This window comes from Oncorhynchus nerka, linkage group LG25, assembly GCF_034236695.1.
Source record: "Oncorhynchus nerka isolate Pitt River linkage group LG25, Oner_Uvic_2.0, whole genome shotgun sequence".
NCBI classification, from domain to species: Eukaryota; Metazoa; Chordata; class Actinopteri; order Salmoniformes; family Salmonidae; genus Oncorhynchus; species Oncorhynchus nerka.
This window is the reverse complement of record NC_088420.1, coordinates 57,417,628-57,437,616: the sequence shown is the minus strand read 5'-3', so window position 1 is coordinate 57,437,616 and position 19,989 is coordinate 57,417,628. Positions and strand designations below refer to the sequence as shown.

The following is a 19,989-nucleotide window of genomic DNA, read 5'->3' as shown; positions in this document are numbered from 1 at the left end:
CAGTGTGAAAAACCCAGCGTTGCAGTCATTGACACAAACCGGTGCGCCTGGCACCTGCTTCCATACCCCGGCACTTACTGTTTTTGTCTTGCTCATTCACCCTCTGAATGGCACACATACACAATTTGTGTCTCATCTGTCTCAAGGCTTTAAAATCTTTATTTTGTACTTCTTTTTCCACATTTTGTTACAGCCTCAAAAAAATTATATTAAATTTAGATGTTGTGTCACTGGCCCACACACAATACCCCATAATGTCAAAGTGGAATTATGTTTTTAGAAATGTTTACAAATTAATTAAAGATACACTATGAAGAAATCGCTACGCAATTTCCTGTTTGCTAAAATTCAAATTGTTCACCTAATTTCAATTTGTGACAAAACTAGCAAGTCTAGTGTAGAGAATCATTGTACCATCTTAACCACTGTGAAATATATTTTCCATAACCCAAAATGATATTTTCAGCTGTTTGACGCTGGTGTACAAAACCAAAAGTAAAATATGCAAAAACTAAACTTAAGACCAACTTAAGACCAGGAAGCATAGAAATAAAGCACATAGAACAGATCTACCACTTCTTAGACTTGCTTTCAATGATAATGACACATCTGTAACTGTAACATTTCTATGTGAATTTGGTCGGGTCTCCCAAAAAGTTACATGTTGCAGCTTTAAAAATGAAAAGCTGAAATGTCTTGAGTCAGTAAGTATTCAACACCTTTGTTATGGCATGCCTAAATAAATTCAGGTGTAAACATTTGGTTAAGAAGTCATTGACTCACTCCGTGTGCGATAATACTGTTAAACATGATTTTTGAGTGACTACCTCATCTCTGTACCCCACACATACAATTATCTGTAAGGTCCCTCAGTCTAGCAGTGAATTTCAAACGCAGATTCAAACAAAAAGACCAGAGAGTTTTCCAATGCCTTGCAAAGAAGGACACCTATTGGTAGGTGGGTAAAAAAAACAGACATTGAATATCCCTTTGAGCATGGTGAAGTTATTAATTACACTTTGGATGTCACCCAGTCACTACAAAGATACAGGCGTCCTTCCTAACTCAGTTGCCGGAGAGGAAGGAAACCGTTCAGAGATTTCAGGGATTTCATGACTTTAAAGCATTTACAGAGTTTAATGGCTGTGATAGGAAACTGAGGATGGATCAACAACATTGTACTTACTCCACAATACTAACCTAATTGACAGAGTGAAAAGAAGGAAACCTGTACAGAATAGAAATATATATATTTTTAAATGCATCTTGTTTGTAAATAAGGCCCTAAAGTAAAACTGCAAAAAATGTGGCAAAGAAATGAAATTGTCCAGAATATAAAGCGTTATGTTTGGGGCAAATCCAACACAACACATTACTGAGTACCACTCTTCATATTTTCAAGCACAGTGGTGGCTGCGTCATGTTATCGTTATGCTTGTCATCAGCAACGACTAGGGAGTTTTTGGAATAGAGCTAAACACAGGCCAAATCCTAGAGGAAAATCTGGTCCAGTCTGCTTTCCAACAGACACTGGGAGAAAAATGTACCTTTTATCAGGACAATAACCTAAAACACAAGGCAAAATATACACTGGAGTTGCTTACTATGACAACACTGAATGTTCCTGAGTGGCCAAGTTACAGTTTTACTTAAATCGTCTTGAAAATCTATGACAAGACTTGAAAATGGCTGTCACGTGGGGATTTTTTTTTCCATGAGGGAAAAACACTTGGAAAATGTCCATAAATCAGGTGTGACCAAGATGTATATGTGTTATATATATGTTTTTTTAAGTGTCAGAAAACCACGTTTTGTCATGTGTTTTTTTTGTAAGGGAACTCTCTTGAGCAATATTTTTCGTCCAGGAGTATCTACAGCAAGACCGACCAAACTAGGGTTTGACCCGTGACAATGTTTTGTTTTGCCACCCAGAATATTTTTTTTGTTCGTTTTTTAGTTGAAAGTTAGAACATTTGAATATAGCAGTTTTCCACTTCTTATGTCAGTCACTGACAGTCACTCAATTAGCCCATGCATTGCTAAGTAAGGTAGTCTAGCCAGCTATCTAAACCTTGTAATAGACTAATCATCACCAAATTAGCGACTGGGCATGCAAGGCATGTGCCCAGGGGCCCTGACTTCCAGGGGGCCCTCATTGATTTTATTTGTCACTCTCACTCGGATATCATATGGACATGGCATAAGTCTTCTTTTTTTTTCACCTTTATTTAACCAGGTAGGCTAGTTGAGAACAGGTTCTCATTTGCAACTGCGACCTGGCCAAGATAAAGCATAGCAGAGTGATCAGACAACACAGAGTTACACATGGAGTAAACAATTAACAAGTCAATAACACAGTAGAGAAAAAAACACAAAAAAAAGGGGTGGTCTATATACAATGTGTGCAAAAGGCATGAGGAGGTAGGCGAATAATTACAATATTGCAGATTAACACTGGAGTGATAAATGATCAGATGATCATGTACAGGTAGAGATATTTGTGTGCAAAAGAGCAGAAAAGTAAATAAATAAAAACTGTGGGGATGAGGTAGGTGAAAATGGGTGGGCTAATTACCAATAGATTATGTACAGCTGCAGCGATCGGTTAGCTGCTCAGATAGCTGATGTTTGAAGTTGGTGAGGGAGATAAAAGTCTCCAACTTCAGCGATTTTGCAATTCGTTCCAGTCACAGGCAGCAGAGTACTGGAACGAAAGGCGGCCGAATGAGGTGTTGGCTTTGGGGATGCTCAATGAGATACACCTGCTGGAGCGCGTGCTACGGATGGGTGTTGCCATCGTGACCAGTGAGCTGAGATAAGGCGGAGCTTTGCCTAGCATGGCCTTGTAGATGACCTGGAGCCAGTGGGTCTGGCGACGAATATGTAGCGAGGGCCAGCCGACTAGAGCATACAAGTCGCAGTGGTGGGTAGTATAAGGTGCTTTAGTGACAAAACGGATGGCACTGTGATAAACTGCATCCAGTTTGCTGAGAAGAGTGTTGGAAGCCATTTTGTAGATGACATCGCCGAAGTCGAGGATCGGTAGGATAGTCAGTTTTACTAGGGTAAGCTTGGCAGCGTGAGTGAAGGAGGCTTTGTTGCGGAATAGAAAGCCGACTCTTGATTTGATTTTCGATTGGAGATGTTTGATATGGGTCTGGAAGGAGAGTTTGCAGTCTAGCCAGACACCTAGGTACTTATAGGTGTCCACATATTCAAGGTCGGAACCATCCAGTGTGGTGATGCTAGTCGGGCAAGCGGGTGCAGGCAGCGATCGGTTGAAAAGCATGCATTTGGTTTTACTAGCGTTTAAGAGCAGTTGGAGGCCACGGAAGGAGTGTTGTATGGCATTGAAGCTCGATTGGAGGTTAGATAGCACAGTGTCCAGTGACGGGCCAAAAGTGTATAGAATGGTGTCGTCTGCGTAGAGGTGGATCAGGGAATCGCCCGCAGCAAGAGCAACATCATTGATATACACAGAGAAAAGAGTCGGCCCGAGAATTGAACCCTGTGGCACCCCCATAGAGACTGCCAGAGGACCGGACAACATGCCCTCCGATTTGACACACTGAACTCTGTCTGCAAAGTAATTGGTGAACCAGGCAAGGCAGTAATCCGAAAAGCCGAGGCTACTGAGTCTGCCGATAAGAATATGGTGATTGACAGAGTCGAAAGCCTTGGCAAGGTCGATGAAGACGGCTGCACAGTACTGTCTTTTATCGATGGCGGTTATGATGTCGTTTAGTACCTTGAGTGTGGCTGAGGTGCACCCGTGACCGGCTCGGAAACCAGATTGCATAGCGGAGAAGGTACGGTGGGATTCGAGATGGTCAATGACCTGTTTGTTGACTTGGCTTTCGAAGACCTTAGATAGGCAGGGCAGAATGGATATAGGTCTGTAACAGTTTGGGTCCAGGGTGTCTCCCCCTTTGAAGAGGGGGATGACTGCGGCAGCTTTCCAATCCTTGGGGATCTCAGACGATATGAGAGAGAGGTTGAACAGGCTGGTAATAGGGGTTGCGACAATGGCAGCGGATAGTTTCAGAAATAGAGGGTCCAGATTGTCAAGCCCAGCTGATTTATGCGGGTCCAGGTTTTGCAGCTCTTTCAGAACATCTGCTATCTGGATTTGGGTAAAGGAGAACCTGGAGAGGCTTGGGCGAGGAGCTGCGGGGGGGCCGGAGCTGTTGGCCGAGGTAGGAGTAGCCAGGCGGAAGGCATGGCCAGCCGTTGAGAAATGCTTGTTGAAGTTTTCGATAATCATGGATTCGCTCTGGATAAGAGCGTCTGCTAAATGACTTAAATGTAAATGTTAAATGATTTGTCGGTGGTGACTGTGTTCCCTAGCCTCAGTGCAGTGGGCAGCTGGGAGGAGGTGCTCTTGTTCTCCATGGACTTCACAGTGTCCCAGAACTTTTTGGAGTTGGAGCTACAGGATGCAAACTTCTGCCTGAAGAAGCTGACTGCGTGTATTGGTTCCTGACTTCCCTGAACAGTTGCATATCGCGGGGACAGTTCGATGCTATTGCAGTCCGCCACAGGATGTTTTTGTGCTGGTCGAGGGCAGTCAGGTCTGGAGTGAATCAAGGGCTGTATCTGTTCTTAGTTCTGCATTTTTTGAACGGAGCATGCTTATCTAATATGGTGAGGAAGTTACTCTTAAAGAATGACCAGGCATCCTCAACTGACGGGATGAGGTCAATGTCCTTCCAGGATACCCGGGCCAGGTCGATTAGAAAGGCCTGCTCACAGAAGTGTTTTAGGGAGCGTTTGACAGTGATGAGGGTGGTCGTTTGACTGCGGCACCGTAGCGGATACAGGCAATGAGGCAGTGGTCGCTGAGATCCTGGTTGAAGACAGCGGAGGTGTATTTGGAGGGCCAGTTGGTCAGGATGACGTCTATGAGGGTGCCCTTGCTTACAGAGTTAGGGTTGTACCTGGTGGGTTCCTTGATGATTTGTGTGAGATTGAGGGCATCTAGCTTAGATTGTAGGACTGCCGGGGTGTTAAGCATATCCCAGTTTAGGTCACCTAACAGAACAAACTCAGAAGCTAGATGGGGGGCAATCAATTCACAAATGGTGTCCAGGGCACAGCTGGGAGCTGAGGGGGTCGGTAGCAGGCGGCAACAGTGAGAGACTTATTTCTGGAGAGAGTAATTTTCAGAATTAGTAGCTCGAACTGTTTGGGTATGGACCTGGAAAGTATGACATTACTTTGCAGGCTATCTCTGCAGTAGACTGTGACTCCTCCCCCTTTGGCAGTTCTATCTTGACGGAAGATGTTATAGTTGGGTATGGAAATCTCTGAATTTTTGGTGGCCTTCCTGAGCCAGGATTCAGACACGGCAAGGACATCAGGGTTAGCAGAGTGTGCTAAAGCAGTGAGTAAAACAAACTTAGGGAGGAGGCTTCTAATGTTGACATGCATGAAACCAAGGCTTTTTCGATCACAGAAGTCAACAAATGAGGGTGCCTGGGGACATGCAGGGCCCGGGTTTACCTCCACATCACCCGCAGAACAGAGAAGGAGTAGTATGAGGGTGCGGCTAAGGGCTATCAAAACTGGTCGCCTAGAGCGTTGGGGACAGAGAATAAGAGGAGCAGGTTTCTGGGCATGGTAGAATATATTCAGGGCATAATGCACAGACAGGGGTATGGTGGGGTGCGGGTACGGCGGAGGTAAGCCCAGGCACTGGGTGATGATGAGAGAGGTTTTATCTCTGGACATGCTGGTTGTAATGGGTGAGGTCACCGCATATGTGGGAGGTGGGACAAAGGAGGTATCAGGGGTGTGAGGAATAGGACTAGGGGCTCCATTGTGAACTAAAACAATGATAACTAACCTGAGCAATAGTATACAAGGCATATTGACATTTGAGAGAGACATACAGCGATGCATACAGTGAACACAGGTGTTGAATTGGGAAAGCTAGCTAAAACAGTGGGTGAGACAACAGCTAATCAGCTAGCGTAACAACAGCAGGTGAGATGGCATTGACTAGGCAACTCGGCCGACAGATAAAACAAACAAGCAGAATGGAGTACCGTGGTAATGGACAGTCCAGCGTGCATCAGCTATGTAGCCAAGTGATCAGAGTCCAGGGGGCAGCGGTGGATGGGGCAGGGGGGCTGGGCTGGCGAGTGTTATCCAGGTTAAGAAAACTAACAATGACTAAATAGCTTGTAGCTAGCTAGCTGGTTAGCTTCTGGAGGTTCTTGAGTGTGTTCTAAAAATAAAGATAATAGCGATTCCGTATCACATTGGGTGAGGCAAGTTTCCGGAAGGTATAAACAAATTTTTTTTTTAAATCGGGAAGAGATAGAGTACATATGGGCCACTGCGTTTTTGGGACGCGGCGGGACGGTTAGCAGGCCTGTGCTAACAAGCTAACAGATTAGCAGGCCAGGGTAAACAAGGTAGTAGTTAGCGGACCTGGGCTAAACAAGCTAGCAGTTAGCGTGCCGAACTAGCAAGCAAGGAGATAGCGAGGGCTAGAGAGTTAGCCTTTGGAGGACGTCGCGATGGGGTGAGTCTGTTTATTCCTCATGGGGTTCAATGGGGAAGAGATCAGGGCTCTGTGCAGGCCAATTAAGTTCTTCCACGCCACTCTTGACAAACCATTTCTGTATGGACCTCGCTTTGTGCACTGCTGAAACAGGAAAGGGCCTTCCTCAAACTGTTGCCACAAAGTTGGAAGCACAGAATCGTCTTGAATGTCATGGTATGCTATAGCGTTAAGATTTCCCTTCACTGGAACTAAGGAGCCTGAACCATGAAAAACAGACCATTATTCCTCCCCCACCAAACTTTACAGTTGGCATTATGCATATGGGGGCAGGTACCGTTCTCCTAGCATTCGCCAAACCCAGATTTGTCCGTCGGACCCCCGAGATGCATTATTGCTATTAAAAACTGGTTACCAACGTAATTGGAGCAGTAAAAATACATGTTTTATCATACATGTGGTACACGGTCTGATATACCACGGCTGTCAGCCAATCAACATTCAGGGCTGGAACCACCCAGTTTATAATTCTAATTCTAAACCTGGGTGGTATGAGCCCTGAATGCTGATTGGCCACAGGTATGACAAAAAATGACATTTTACTGTTCTAATTACTTTGGTAACCCGTTTATAATATCAATAAAGCACCATGCATAAGAACAGCCCTTAGCCGTGGTATTGTCCATATACCACACCCCCCCGGGCCTTACTGCTTGTCAATTTGTTCGATCTGCAGCCCACCACTCAGAATATATTTTGGCCCACCAAGCCCAAAAATCGGAGCTTCCCTGACCTACAGACTTAATCTAACCTTGTTCCGGGAAACCAGCCCCAAGGCTATTATCTTATGTTTACTTCCATAAAAGCTGCTCCAGAGATGTCTCTTTCCTCTGGGCCTTTTAAACATTATATCCAACAGCGCCATCTAGTGATGCAGCTCCTACAGTGCATCAGACATGGCCTACAGTCTGTAGTCAAAGAGCATGTATTGAAGTTTGTGCATATTGACACAGTTGTAGAATTAAACACATGTACATGGTGTATGAGCACAGAGCCCATATTTGATGTTGGTCAGGAACAAAAATCGCATTATTCAAGATGAAGCTTGGATGTAATGCATTGACATTTACTAAACAAGACAACAAAAAAGGTCAATCTTTTAAACTCCATGTGCGCACAAAGCCGACAGCATACAAAGACACAGTGTTTTGGGTTTCTGAATGAATTCACATGGAATTGCCATCCACTGCCATGGATGGAAAGACATCCATCCATGGCAGTGTTGGTAAAATATTCACTGTAGCTTAGCTAGCAAACATAACTCAGATTTTTGACATTCTTCTTCTCCTTTTACTACAAATCAAACATCCATTTCTCATTTCTCCAGGTGGGGTGAGAGTAAGCTACTGTCCTCTGCTCCTTTCTTTCCTTCTTTCTAACCCCTCATTCACATTTCATGGTTGTGTTGTCGCTTTTTGTAGTACTGTTTTGTGCCTATTCCTATGTCCTTACAGGCCTGTTTGTTATGTAGTGCATTCTGTTAAGTGAAAAATAAAGTAAGCTACAGCCATAGGCTGGACAGCAGACGGCGAAATGAAGGGGCGAAGGGAGGGCGTGATGTCGCCGTTCTCTTTCTCTTAGTCTCGGTCTCTTTTCTCTTCCTCTTTGCTTCTGTTTCTCACTCTCACCTTGTGAAAAATGTTTCCAATGTCTATCTTCAACAACGTTGGAGTACTTCCACACTGCTCTAAAACAAACGTCTATCCATTTAGTTTTGAAAATAGATCTGACCTGGAGGTCATGTTGTTGTGCTGAATTAATCCTGGTCCTGTGTGTGTGTGTGTGTGTGTGTGTGTGTGTGTGTGTGTGTGTGTGTGTGTGTGTGTGTGTGTGTGTGTGTGTGTGTGTGTGTGTGTGTGTGTGTGTGTGTGTGTGTGTGTGTGTGTGTGTGTGTGCGTGTGTGTGTGTGTGTGTGCGTGTGAGCGTCCGTGTGTTCGTGCATGCGTGTGTACCATGTGATATGTTGTCCTATTTCCCGATATATCCCAGACTGTCTGATGACAATACAGATATGCTGAGAAAGAGAAATAGAAGAGAGACAGAGAAAGACAGAGACCGAGAAACAGAGACAGACAGAGAGACAAAATCAAAGAGAAAGAGAAGAGCGACAGAATAAAGAGGGGAAAAAAGAGAGAGAAAGAACGATAGAGAGGAGAAGAGAGAAAAAAGCAGCGAGGGACAGAGAGTAAAACATTAACTAACGGTGTGTGTTCGTGTTTCAACTGATACATTTTTATATTTCCTGATATTAACCAGGCTGTCTAGTTAATGTGCTACAGTAGCCCAGAGGGTCCAATCGCAAAATCTCACAGCTCAGGGGAAACATGTACAGCACTGACAGAGGTAATTATTTCTGTCGCATGTACACATGTGCATGCACGTATACCCTGTGTTTGAAAACACATTAAGGCCTGGAAGGGTTTGCGTGTGTGTCGTTGGATGAGAGTGTCGCATTAAAGTTTGATGCTGTTGTAATGAGTTAGCAATGAAGAGCATTGAGAGATCGGGGGGGGGGCATAGCCCCAAGAGGCTGCCTGCTAGGGCATCAGGACACAAATAGAAGAAAGGGGAATACCTAGTCAGTTGTACAACTGAATGCCTTTAACTGAAATGTGTTTTCCGCATTTAACCCAACCCCTCTGAACCAGAGATCTTCGGCATACGGGGAACAGTGGGCTACATGCCTTGCTCAGGGCAGACCTTGTCAGCTCGGGAATTCGATCCAGCAACCTTTCGGTTACTGGCCCAATACTCTAAGCACTAAGAAGCATCAGTCATACAGTCGTCAAGTATATATACTGAACAAAAATATAGACACAACATGTAAACTGTTGGTGTCATGTTTCACGAGCTGAGATAAAAGATCCCATACATTTTCGCACAAAAAGCTTATTTCTCTGAATATATCAAGAAGCTGATTACACAGTATGATCATTACACAGGTGCACCTTGTGCTGGGACAATAAAATGTCTAAGATGTCTCAAGTTTTGAGGGAGCGTGTAATTGGCATGCAAACTGCAGGAATGTCCACCAGAGCTGTTGCCAGAGAACTGAATGATAATGTCTTTCCCATAAGCCACCTCCAATATTGTTTTAGAGAATTTGAGAGTATGTCCAACCGGCCTCACAACCGCAGACCATGTGTAACCATGCCAGCCCAGGACCTCCACATCTGGCTTCCGGAGTCGCATTTATATTTTTGTTCAGTAGATATGAAACTAGCTCTTGCTTTATGAAAACTTCCATTTACTCAGATTGTATCACACAACATATTTAACTTTCTGTTCATCAACTCGTATATCCTGCAATACCTCATTTAGAGTCAAGGAAGTAAGAATGAAACAGAAACAGCAAGTATGCCTGTGAGACGTGTAAAAGTGTAGAAGTCACTCCCCTCAACAGTCATCCTTACACATGACTGATTATATCACACCTCTCTTTAAAGATCTTTCCTTTGTTGACAGCTAATTGCTACACTCACTCCATTGACATTAATCGAACAGTACACCACACAACTTTAGCCTTCTGTTCAGAGAAACATAATGCCGATGCTGTTTTGACATCTGTTCATGCACTAAAAAAAAATCAATTTCGCGGTCACAGCTAGTGCAGATCAGACATCACGTCATCTTGCTACTTATCATTAGAAACATCTGGAGTCACACAAGGTGATCCCACTCTACTGAATAACTATCGGCCCATAATCTAAATAGTCTATTCTGGAAAAGGTATTGGAGTCTCTAGTCAATAAGCGGCTTAAGGCCTACCTCCAGGAAAACAGTATTTTGAGTGTTATGCAATCAGGTTCCAGGTGTGACCACCGCACTGTCACAGCAACTTTGAAGGTTTGAATGATATTCACTGTGCCCTGGATAGAAAACCGCATGGTGAATTTGTATTCACAGACTTGGCAAAGGAATTTGACTATGTGGACCATACTGTCTTGGTGCAGAGATGGAAGTGTATTGGGATTACTGGTCATGCTCTGGAGTGGTTCGTGAATTACCTGTCAAATCGAACCCAGTGTGTTAAGGTAGATGATTGTAAGTCGGGCACCATAGAGTTGTCTTCAGGTGTGTTTCAAGGATCAATTTTAGGTCCCCTGCTGTTTATTATCTATATCAACAACATTGGGAGACATATTGAGAGAGGAGACAAACCTGCTCAATGGGTGACATGTCTGGTGAGTATGAAGGCCATAGAAGAACTGGGATATTTTCAGCTTCCAGGAATTGTGTACAGATCCTTACGACATAGGACCGTGCATTATCATGCTGAAACATGAGGTGCTGGCCCAGGATGAATGGCACGACAATGGGCCTCAGGATCTCATCACAGTATCTCTGTACATTCAAATTGCCATAGATAAAATGCAATTGTGTTCGTTGTCCGTAGCTTATGCATGCCCATACTATAACCCCACTGCCATCATGGGGCACTCTGTTCGCAACATTGACATCAGCAAACCTCTCACCCACACAACGCCATGTGGTCTGCGGTTGTGAGGCCGGTTGGACCTACTGCCAAATTTATGGTAGAGAAATGAACATTAAATTATCTGGCAACAGTTCTGGTGGACATTCCTGCAGTCAGCATGCCAATTGCACGCTCCTTCAAAACTGTGGCAATGTGACAAAACTGCACATATTAGGGTAGCCATTTATTGTCCCCAGCACAAGGTTCACCTGTGTAATTTTTTATTATTTTTATTTTACCAGGCAAGTCAGTTAAGAACAAATTCTTATTTTCAATGACGGCCTGGGAACAGTGGGTTAACTGCCTGTTCAGGGGCAGAACGACAGATTTGTACCTTGTCAGCTCGGGGGTTTGAACTCGCAACCTTCTGGTTACTAGTCCAACACTCTAACCACTAGGCTACCCTGCCGCCCCGTAATGATCATGCTGTTTAATTAATCAGCTTCTTGATATACCAAAACCGGTCAGCTGGATGGATTATCTTGACAAAGAAGAAATGCTCACTAACAGGGATGTAAACAAATTTGTGCATTAAAGTTTATCGTAATATGCTTTTTGTACAACACTTTGCATGTTGCGTTCATATTTGCTCTACACTGAAGGCTTTCTTATTTGCCTAGTTGAGACACACTACCTTTTCATCAAGGTCTATGCATGCTATGTATCATGCAGACCTTCGTTTTGTCACCAATCAGAGAGGTCTAACTCACCATTGTGATCTCTACAGTGCTGTCGAGTGGACATTACTAGCAACTTGCATGCTCAAACACTGGTACATACTTATTTACAAGGCCATTTTAGGAAAACTGCTATTTTATCTATCCTCTCTTCTAGCTCTAAATGAAAACACATACACTACCAGTCAAAAGTTTGAACCCACCTACACGTTCAAGGGTTTTTGTTTATTTTTACTATTTTCTACATTGTAGAATAATAGTGAAGACATCAAAACTATAAAATAACACATATGGAATAATGTAGTAACCAAAAAAGTGTTAAACAAATCAAAATATATTTTACATTAGATATTCTTCAAAGTAGCCACCTGTTGCCTTGATGACAGCTTTGCACACTCTTGGCATTCTGTCAACCAGCTTCATGAGATAGTCACCTGGAATGCATTTCAATTAACAGGTGTGCCTTGTTAAAAGTTCATTTGTGGAATTTCTTTCCATCTAAATGCATTTGAGCCAATCAGTTGTGTTGTAACAAGGTAGGGGTGGTATACAGAAGATGGCCCTACTTGGAAAAAAAACAAGTCTATATTATGGCAAGAACAGCTCAAATAAGCAAAGAGAAAAGACAGTCCATCATTACTTGAAGGTCAGTCAATCCGGAACAACTTGAAAGTTTCTTCAAGTGCAGTCGCAAAAACCATCAAGCGCAATGATGAAACTGGCTCTCAAGAGGACCACCTCTGGAAGACCCAGAGTTACCTCTGCTGCAAAGGATAAGTTCATTAGAGTTAACTGCACCTCAGATTGCAGCCCAAATGAATTCTTCACAGAGTTCAAGTAACAGACACATCTCAACATCAACTGTTCAGAGGAGACTGTGTGAATCAGGCCTTCATGGTCGAATTGCTGCAAAGAAACCACTACTAAAGGACACCAATAAGAGGAAGAGACTTGCTTGGGTCAAGAAACACGAGCAATGGACATTAGACTGGTGGAAATCTTTCCTTTTTTCTGATTAGTCAAAATTTGAGATTTTTGATTACAGCCGCTGTTTCTTTGTGAGACGCAGAGTAGGTGAACGGATGATCTCCGCATGTGTGGTTCCCACCGTGAAGCATGGAGGAGGAGGTGTGATGATGCTTTGCTGCTGACACTGTCTGTGATTCATTTAGAATTCAAGGCACACTTAATCAGCATGGCTACCACAATATTCTGCAGCGATACGCCATCCCATCTGGTTTGCACTTAGTGGGACTATCATTTGTTTTTCAACAGGACAATGACCCAAACACACCTCCAGGCTGTGTAAGGACTATTTGACCAAGAAGGAGTGCTGCATCAGATGACCTGGCCTCCACAATCACCCGACCTCAACCCAATTGAGATGGTTTGGGATGAGTTAGACGGCAGAGTAAAGGAAAATCAACCAACAAGTGCTCAGCATATGTGGGAACTTTCAAGACTGTTGGACAAGCATTGAATATGGTTGCGAGAATGCGAAGAGTGTACAAAGCTGTCATCAAGGCAAAGGCTGTCTACTTTGAAGAATCTAAAATATATATGTGCTTAACACTTTTTTAGCTACTACATGATTTCATATGTGTTATTTCCCAGTTTTGATGTATTCACTATTATTCTACAATGTAGAAAATAGTACAAATAAAGAAAAACCCTTGAATGAGTAGGTGTGTCCAATCTTTGGACTTGTACTGTATGTGTTTCTATGCATGTACAGTATACATCTTTGTGGATGCCTGTGTAGGAGGCTTTGCATTATTCACCCCCCATTATGTCCCTGTTCTGAAGCTCTCTCTCTCTCTTTCTCGCTCTGTCATGGGCAGCACCATTGAGGCCATCTCCATTTTGAAGTAGTACATTTTCGTCTTCACAATTGGCTGATCCCTCTAATGACCCAGTTGGACATGACTCCAACAGGATCACCAGGAGGGATCAGCCAATGAAGTTGTATGTCCCACCCAGTTGACCACATTAAAATGGTGGAATACAGCCTTTTGGCCACTAGAGGCCTCTATTATTCTCTATGGCTACAACCCATAGGAATCCCCAACCAGTTGACTAATTTGACTACTGTAAAATGGCGTAAGCATGGTGGAAGCCCTCAATGGCTCTGCCCATGCTAAATTGGCCTTTTGGCCACTAGAGGCCTTTATCATTCTCATCCAAAATTATGCTTTGGTTCATTCAACCTATTAGAAGAGTTGGTGTGGCTTATTGGGGGCGTGGCTAACCAGTTGATGCAATTCTTGTAGTTGGCTACATTACAGAGGCACTGAAGAGAGCGCTTGAGGAGAAAGTTTGGCTGATTTAATGAGCCACTGTGTTATTTAAATGGATATTCCGTGTTTGCTCTTTCAATGGGAAGAAGGGAACGTAGATCAGAGGAATATAAATAGTACAGAATGGACCCACAGGCTTAGGGGTGTATGGAATATGAATATGCTAATGAGCCCACTGTTTTTGTATACTATGTTTTTATTTCCTGTATAAAAAGGTTCCATCCTCATCTCATCTACCTTGAGAGGTGCCCAGGTGTGTTCGATTTGTTGCCCCTGGTGACCAAAGAGCATCAGCGTCAACGGCAACGAGTCTCGTCAGACCCATATGGTTAGTTAGATCAACATCACAGGATGGAGGATCACTTCAAACATATAACAGAGATGCTCTCAGATGAAATGAATAGAATGAGAGAGCGATGGAGAGAGAGAGAGAGAGAGAGAGAGAGAGAGAGAGAGAGAGAGAGAGAGAGAGAGAGAGAGAGAGAGAGAGAGGGGGGAAAGAGTAAGAGAGATAGGGAGAGAGTGAGAGTAGAGAGAGAGAGCAAGAGAGAACGAAAGAGAGAGAGAGGTAAAAGAGAGCATGAGGGAGAGAAACAGAGAGAACTGGATAAAGAGGGAGAGAGGGAATGAGAGAGGGAGAGAGAGAGAGGAAGAGCGATATAAAATGAGTTAACTAACGCCATAGTGTGTCATGGGATAATGTTATCCCATTGCCACTTTGTGTTTATGACCCAAGTCACTCAAACCCCAGAGGGGAGAAAAGCAGTAGAGAAAAATAGGAAAACAAAAGCAAAGTGGAAGGAACTACAGAACTGAAGAGTGCAGTAACATTACAGAGGCAATGAAAGAGAGAGTTTGGCTGATTTAATGAGCCATTGTGTTATTTAAATGGATAATCTGTGTTTGCTCATTCAATGGGAAGGGAAAGTGTATCAGAGGAATAGAAATAGTACAGAATGTGCCTCATTAGATGAGCATGAAGTGATACTCTCACATCATCACAATGGTGACCCCCCCTCCCCCTCCACCAGGCTTAGGGGTGTATGGAATATGAATATGCTAATGAGCCCACTGTTTTTGTTTACTATGTTTTAATTTCCTGTATAAAAAGGTTCCATCCTCATCTCATCTACCTTGAGAGGTCCCCAGGTGTGCTCGATTTGTTGCCCCTGGTGACCAAAGAGCATCAGCGTCAACGGCAACGAGTCTCGTCAGACCCATATGGTTAGTTGGATCAACATCACAGGATGGAGGATCACTTCAAACATATAACAGAGATGCTCTCAGATGAAATTAATAGAATGAGAGAGCGATGGAGAGAGAGAGAGAGAGAGAGAGAGAGAGAGAGAGAGAGAGACTGTGGAAGAGAAAGAGAATGAGAGAGAGACGGAATGACAGAAAGAGAATGAGAGAGAGAGCAAGAGAATGAGAGAGAGACTGGAAGAGAAAGAGAGAATGAGAGAGAGACGGAATGACAGAAAGAGAATGAGAGAGAGAGAGAGAGAGAGAGAGAGCAAGAGAATGAGAGAGAGACTGGAAGAGAAAGAGAGAATGAGAGAGAGACGGAATGACAGAAAGAGAATGAGAGAGAGAGAGAGAGAGAGAGAGCAAGAGAATGAGAGAGAGACTGTGGGAGAGAAAGAGAGAATGAGAGAGAGAAGGAATGACAGAAAGAGAATGAGAGAGAGAGAGAGAGAGAGAGAGAGCAAGAGAATGAGAGAGAGAGAGCAAGAGAATGAGAGAGAGACTGTGGAAGAGAAAGAGAGAATGAGAGAGAGACGGAATGACAGAAAGAGAATGAGAGAGAGAGAGAGAGAGAGCAAGAGAATGAGAGAGAGAGACTGTGGGAGAGAAAGAGAGAATGAGAGAGAGAAGGAATGACAGAAAGAGAATGAGAGAGAGAGAGAGAGAGAGAGAGAGAGAGCAAGAGAATGAGAGAGAGACTGTGGGAGAGAAAGAGAGAATGAGAGAGAGAAGGAAAACAAGGTGGGAAAAAGGAAAACAAAAGCAAAGTGGAAGGAACTACAGAACTGAAGAGTGCAGTGGCATTACAGAGGCACTGAAAGATATTGGCTGATTTAATGAGCCACTGTGTTATTTAAATGGTTATCCGTATTTGCTCTTTCAAAGGGAAACATTGTAAGTGGGTCAGAGGAATAGACATATTACACAATGGGCCTCATTAGATGGGCAGGCATAAAAGTATGGGTTGGGGGTAGTAAGTGTGTATCTGTGTGTGTGTGTGTGTGTGTGTGTGTGTGTGTGTGTGTGTGTGTGTGTGTGTGTTTGGTTTTAATATCCTTGTGGGGACCAGAAGTCCTCACAAGGAGTGTAAAACAAGGATAATTTGGACAAATGGGGACATTTCGCCGGTCCACGAGGAAAAGGCTTTCTAGGCATAGGTGTTATGGTTACAATTAGGGTTATGGTTAGAGTTAGGATTGGGGGTTAAGGTTAGCGTTAGCAGTAGGTTAAGGGAAAATATCATTTTGTTGGGTCCCCACAAGGATAGTAAAACAAACGTGTGTGTGTGTGTGTGTGTGTGTGTGTGTGTGTGTGTGTGTGTGTGTGTGTGTGTGTGTGTGTGTGTGTGTGTGTGTGTGTGGGCGTGTTATTTCTATTGATCTGTTCTACAGGGATGTAAAATGGCAGAGAGAACAAAGCAGAGAGACAAGTGATGTGGGAATACATGCTTTGATCAGAGATCTGCAGCTCCCACCTGAATGCATTCAGTATTCTTTAGAAATCTCGCTAAATGAGAGAGAGAGAGAGAGAGAGAGAGAGAGAGAGAGAGAGAGAGAGAGAGAGAGAAGGAGAGAGAAGGCTTCAGAGCAAGGGCAGGAGTGGGCGGTATGTGAATAATGCAAAGCCACCTACACAAGCAGCCACAAAGATGTATCCATGGCACACATACTGGACATGCATAGAAAACAGATATATATTGTACAGACTCACAGAAACACATGCACACAGAAAAACACATGTATTATAAAACACATAGTAGATACACATAAACATTGTGACAGTCACACACATGTACAGTATACAGACAGACAGACAGACATGCATGCATAGAAGCCCACACACACACACACACACACACACACACACACACACACACACACACAAGCAATGCGAAATGCTGAGGGCAAGTTGACAACAACAAAGTCTTGCAGAAAGGAGAAGAGTAGCTAAGGATTCAGAACAAACTAGAAAAAAAGTCCCATGAGTGCACTAACATCCCAACTTGTGGAACTTTAAAGCAGAGATGTTTCCATTATGTAACCAAAAGAGAAAAAAACACATCACATACTCAATATTTCAAGGACCTGCAGCACACTACCCTGAAAGCAGAGAAGGAGAGAGAGGGAAATCAAAACCCAGGGGTACAGGCCTGTGAGATGGAGAGGGCTGCCTGGGGAAGTTCTCCGCTGAGGGGGCATACAGCACTAGCACTGGATGGGGAGGAGAAGAGAGGAGGAGGAAAGGAGCACTGGAAAAGACTAGCATCGTGACTCGTGTAGGTATTACGCCACCAGTTGGAAGACAGTGAAGGAGCAGAAGAGAGGAGGAGGAGAAGAGTGGTTGGGAGCATTGTGTGGGAAGTATGAACACTGGAGTCAGGTACCACTGTGTATGGGAGACAAAGAGAGCGTAGGACTGCTGCTGAAAGAGAGAGGGGGCAGAGAGAGGGAGGAGTGGGAGAGAGACAGAAAGAGCGAGAGAGGCATGGTGGGCACTACCAGCTCTCATAGTCTCATGTCAGAATAAGACCTTCATCTATGTTTCTCAAACGTCCAATTTCAAAGTTGTTTGAAATGTCAAATATCAAAGTGTTTAAGGTTAAGTTTAGGCATTAAAGTCAAATCCTTAAGGTTAGGCATTAACCCCGAATGGTTAAGGTTTGGGATAGGCTTAAAACAAAAATATCAAAAACAACTTCCTATCACTGGATTCAAACTTGCAACCCTTGGAAGCAGAAGTTAACAGAGCTCACCGTTGCCCCTAGTGGCCGGTTTCTATGTCATCTCCCGACTCGCCAGACATTTATGGACGTTGAATACTGACTTGTATCATGGGAAAACTGTCTGGGTGGGCAAGTTCGTGTGGGAGTAAGAGGTGGTGTGTGAGGATGGGTGGGTACACGATTCACTCACGACTGCTGTATGTGCGTTGTGTGTGTGTATGCATGAAGCATGTGCAGGCTGTGCACTCTTGAGGGATGTGTGTCTAGTTTTGTTATGAGATGGTACTCTCTGTGCTGTATGTAGAGTAAGCCCACAGCCCAAAAAAAAGATAAACAAAAAGATGAAGCAACACAACTCAGGGTGAATTCCCAGTCCTAAAGTATATCCATACATTGACATGATAGTGTTATCAGCCTCCACTTCAGTTCTCAGTTCTTTTTCAGCATCAGTTGTCAATCAAGGGTAAGAGGCACTTCAACAGTAAACCTAAAATGACACTATAAGGGAGCTTTTAACAGCAAGGTTCTAAAAGCAGGCCTCAAGTGAAACCATGGTGCAGTGATCAGTCTGGTTTGACCGAGCTAGTTAAATGCATGCCTGAGATGTGTCAGGCCTAAAGCTGATGACAGGAGAGAAGTCCCTGGGAGAGCTGAGATAACAGGAAGAGCCACACCAGACCTGACCTGAGTCAGGATCCATCTTCCTCCTCTGGCTGACACAGATACATTTTGAGTCCTCTGTTTGGGCTAACAAAAGACTACTGAGTTCCCCTTAGCATTACTAATAAAAGGTGAAGATGCATTTACACTCTAGTCAAGTAAACTTGACTTATTCCATGTAGCTAGTGGAGCAAAGGGCCTTAACAACAGTGCATCTCCAGCAAACCCTGTTCTGGATTCTGAGTCTGCATCCAAAGTAGAGGGCAAAACCCAAGGGTGGTGTGAGGAGGAGGATACAAGTACAACTTAACCCACATTCTACTCTGAAGGCTCCCAGTTCAGTCAAGAGATAACAACAAGACATGGAAGAACGGGAATCTCCAATCTGGCAAACTCAGCGTTGGTCAAAAGGAGCCGTTCAGTATCCAGCAGACAACAACAACCAGATTTGAGCAGAAAGCTCCAACCACAGCAGTGGTCAAAATGAACGTGACCTGTGTCACCTCTGATCCATTGTGTAACGAGTGTGTGTGTGTGTCCTCTCTGTAATGTAGACACACAGACCTCCACTGAGACTGCCCATTCAATGCCCTACACGCTTTGAATCCTTGCAGCTCTTTCCTACATGGATAACACCAAAAGCGTTCTTTGCATTCCTCTCATAATGGGTACTATAACAATATCATTGTGTTGTTATATTTATTTTAACGTGACAGTGACAGAAGGCCATTGTACATTATCTAACACATTTATATTCAGCCATTTAGCAGACGCTCTTATCCAGAGTAAATTACAATTAGTGCTTTGTGCACCTTAAAAGTAGTATGCATGAAGCTTTAGGTTGAACTGAGCTGAGTTTAAACAGAATATCAGCAGTCAGACATGGCACCTTCATAAAAATGAATTAAAAAAAATAGAACTGGTTACAGATCATTCAAGCAAAAGCTGATCAAGAAGGAACTGGTAAATCTTACATCACTAAACATGATTATTTAAAGAAACATCAGATCATATCAAATCACATACAATCATTTCTATTGACTATTCACTTCTAAAGACTGACAATACAGCATTTTGTAAAATGCTATTCCCACTGTACAATTCTCCATCCATCAAACCTGACTCTGTAACATCACATAACATGAAATCACAAGCATCCTTAATAATACACCCCTGACCATGTCATTTCCACTTCACCCCATCATTAAAACAGTCCATTCATACCTGATGCTGTGGCTGTGGTTGCACCATTAAATCTCCTGTAATCCCATAGATAGCACACAGTAACATCTGCTCTGTCTCCTTTTTCCAGTCTCTCCTATCTGAAGTGCTGAAGCCTGACA

General features: G+C 43.5%; 1 protein-coding gene across 3 annotated transcripts in view; it reads right to left on the bottom strand.

Moving 5' to 3' along the window:
* Window positions 1-19,989, bottom strand: part of LOC115109726 (coiled-coil domain-containing protein 136-like) — a 72,422-nt gene that overhangs the window by 42,054 nt on the left and 10,379 nt on the right. The window contains exon 1 of one of the 3 annotated variants that reach the window (XM_029635001.2): window positions 19,871-19,982. The exons of the other annotated variants lie outside the window; for them this stretch is intronic. The gene's annotated coding sequence lies outside the window, so the exon portion shown is untranslated. Of the gene's footprint in view, window positions 1-19,870; window positions 19,983-19,989 lie in introns of those variants that run through there. 3 annotated transcript variants of the gene reach the window in all.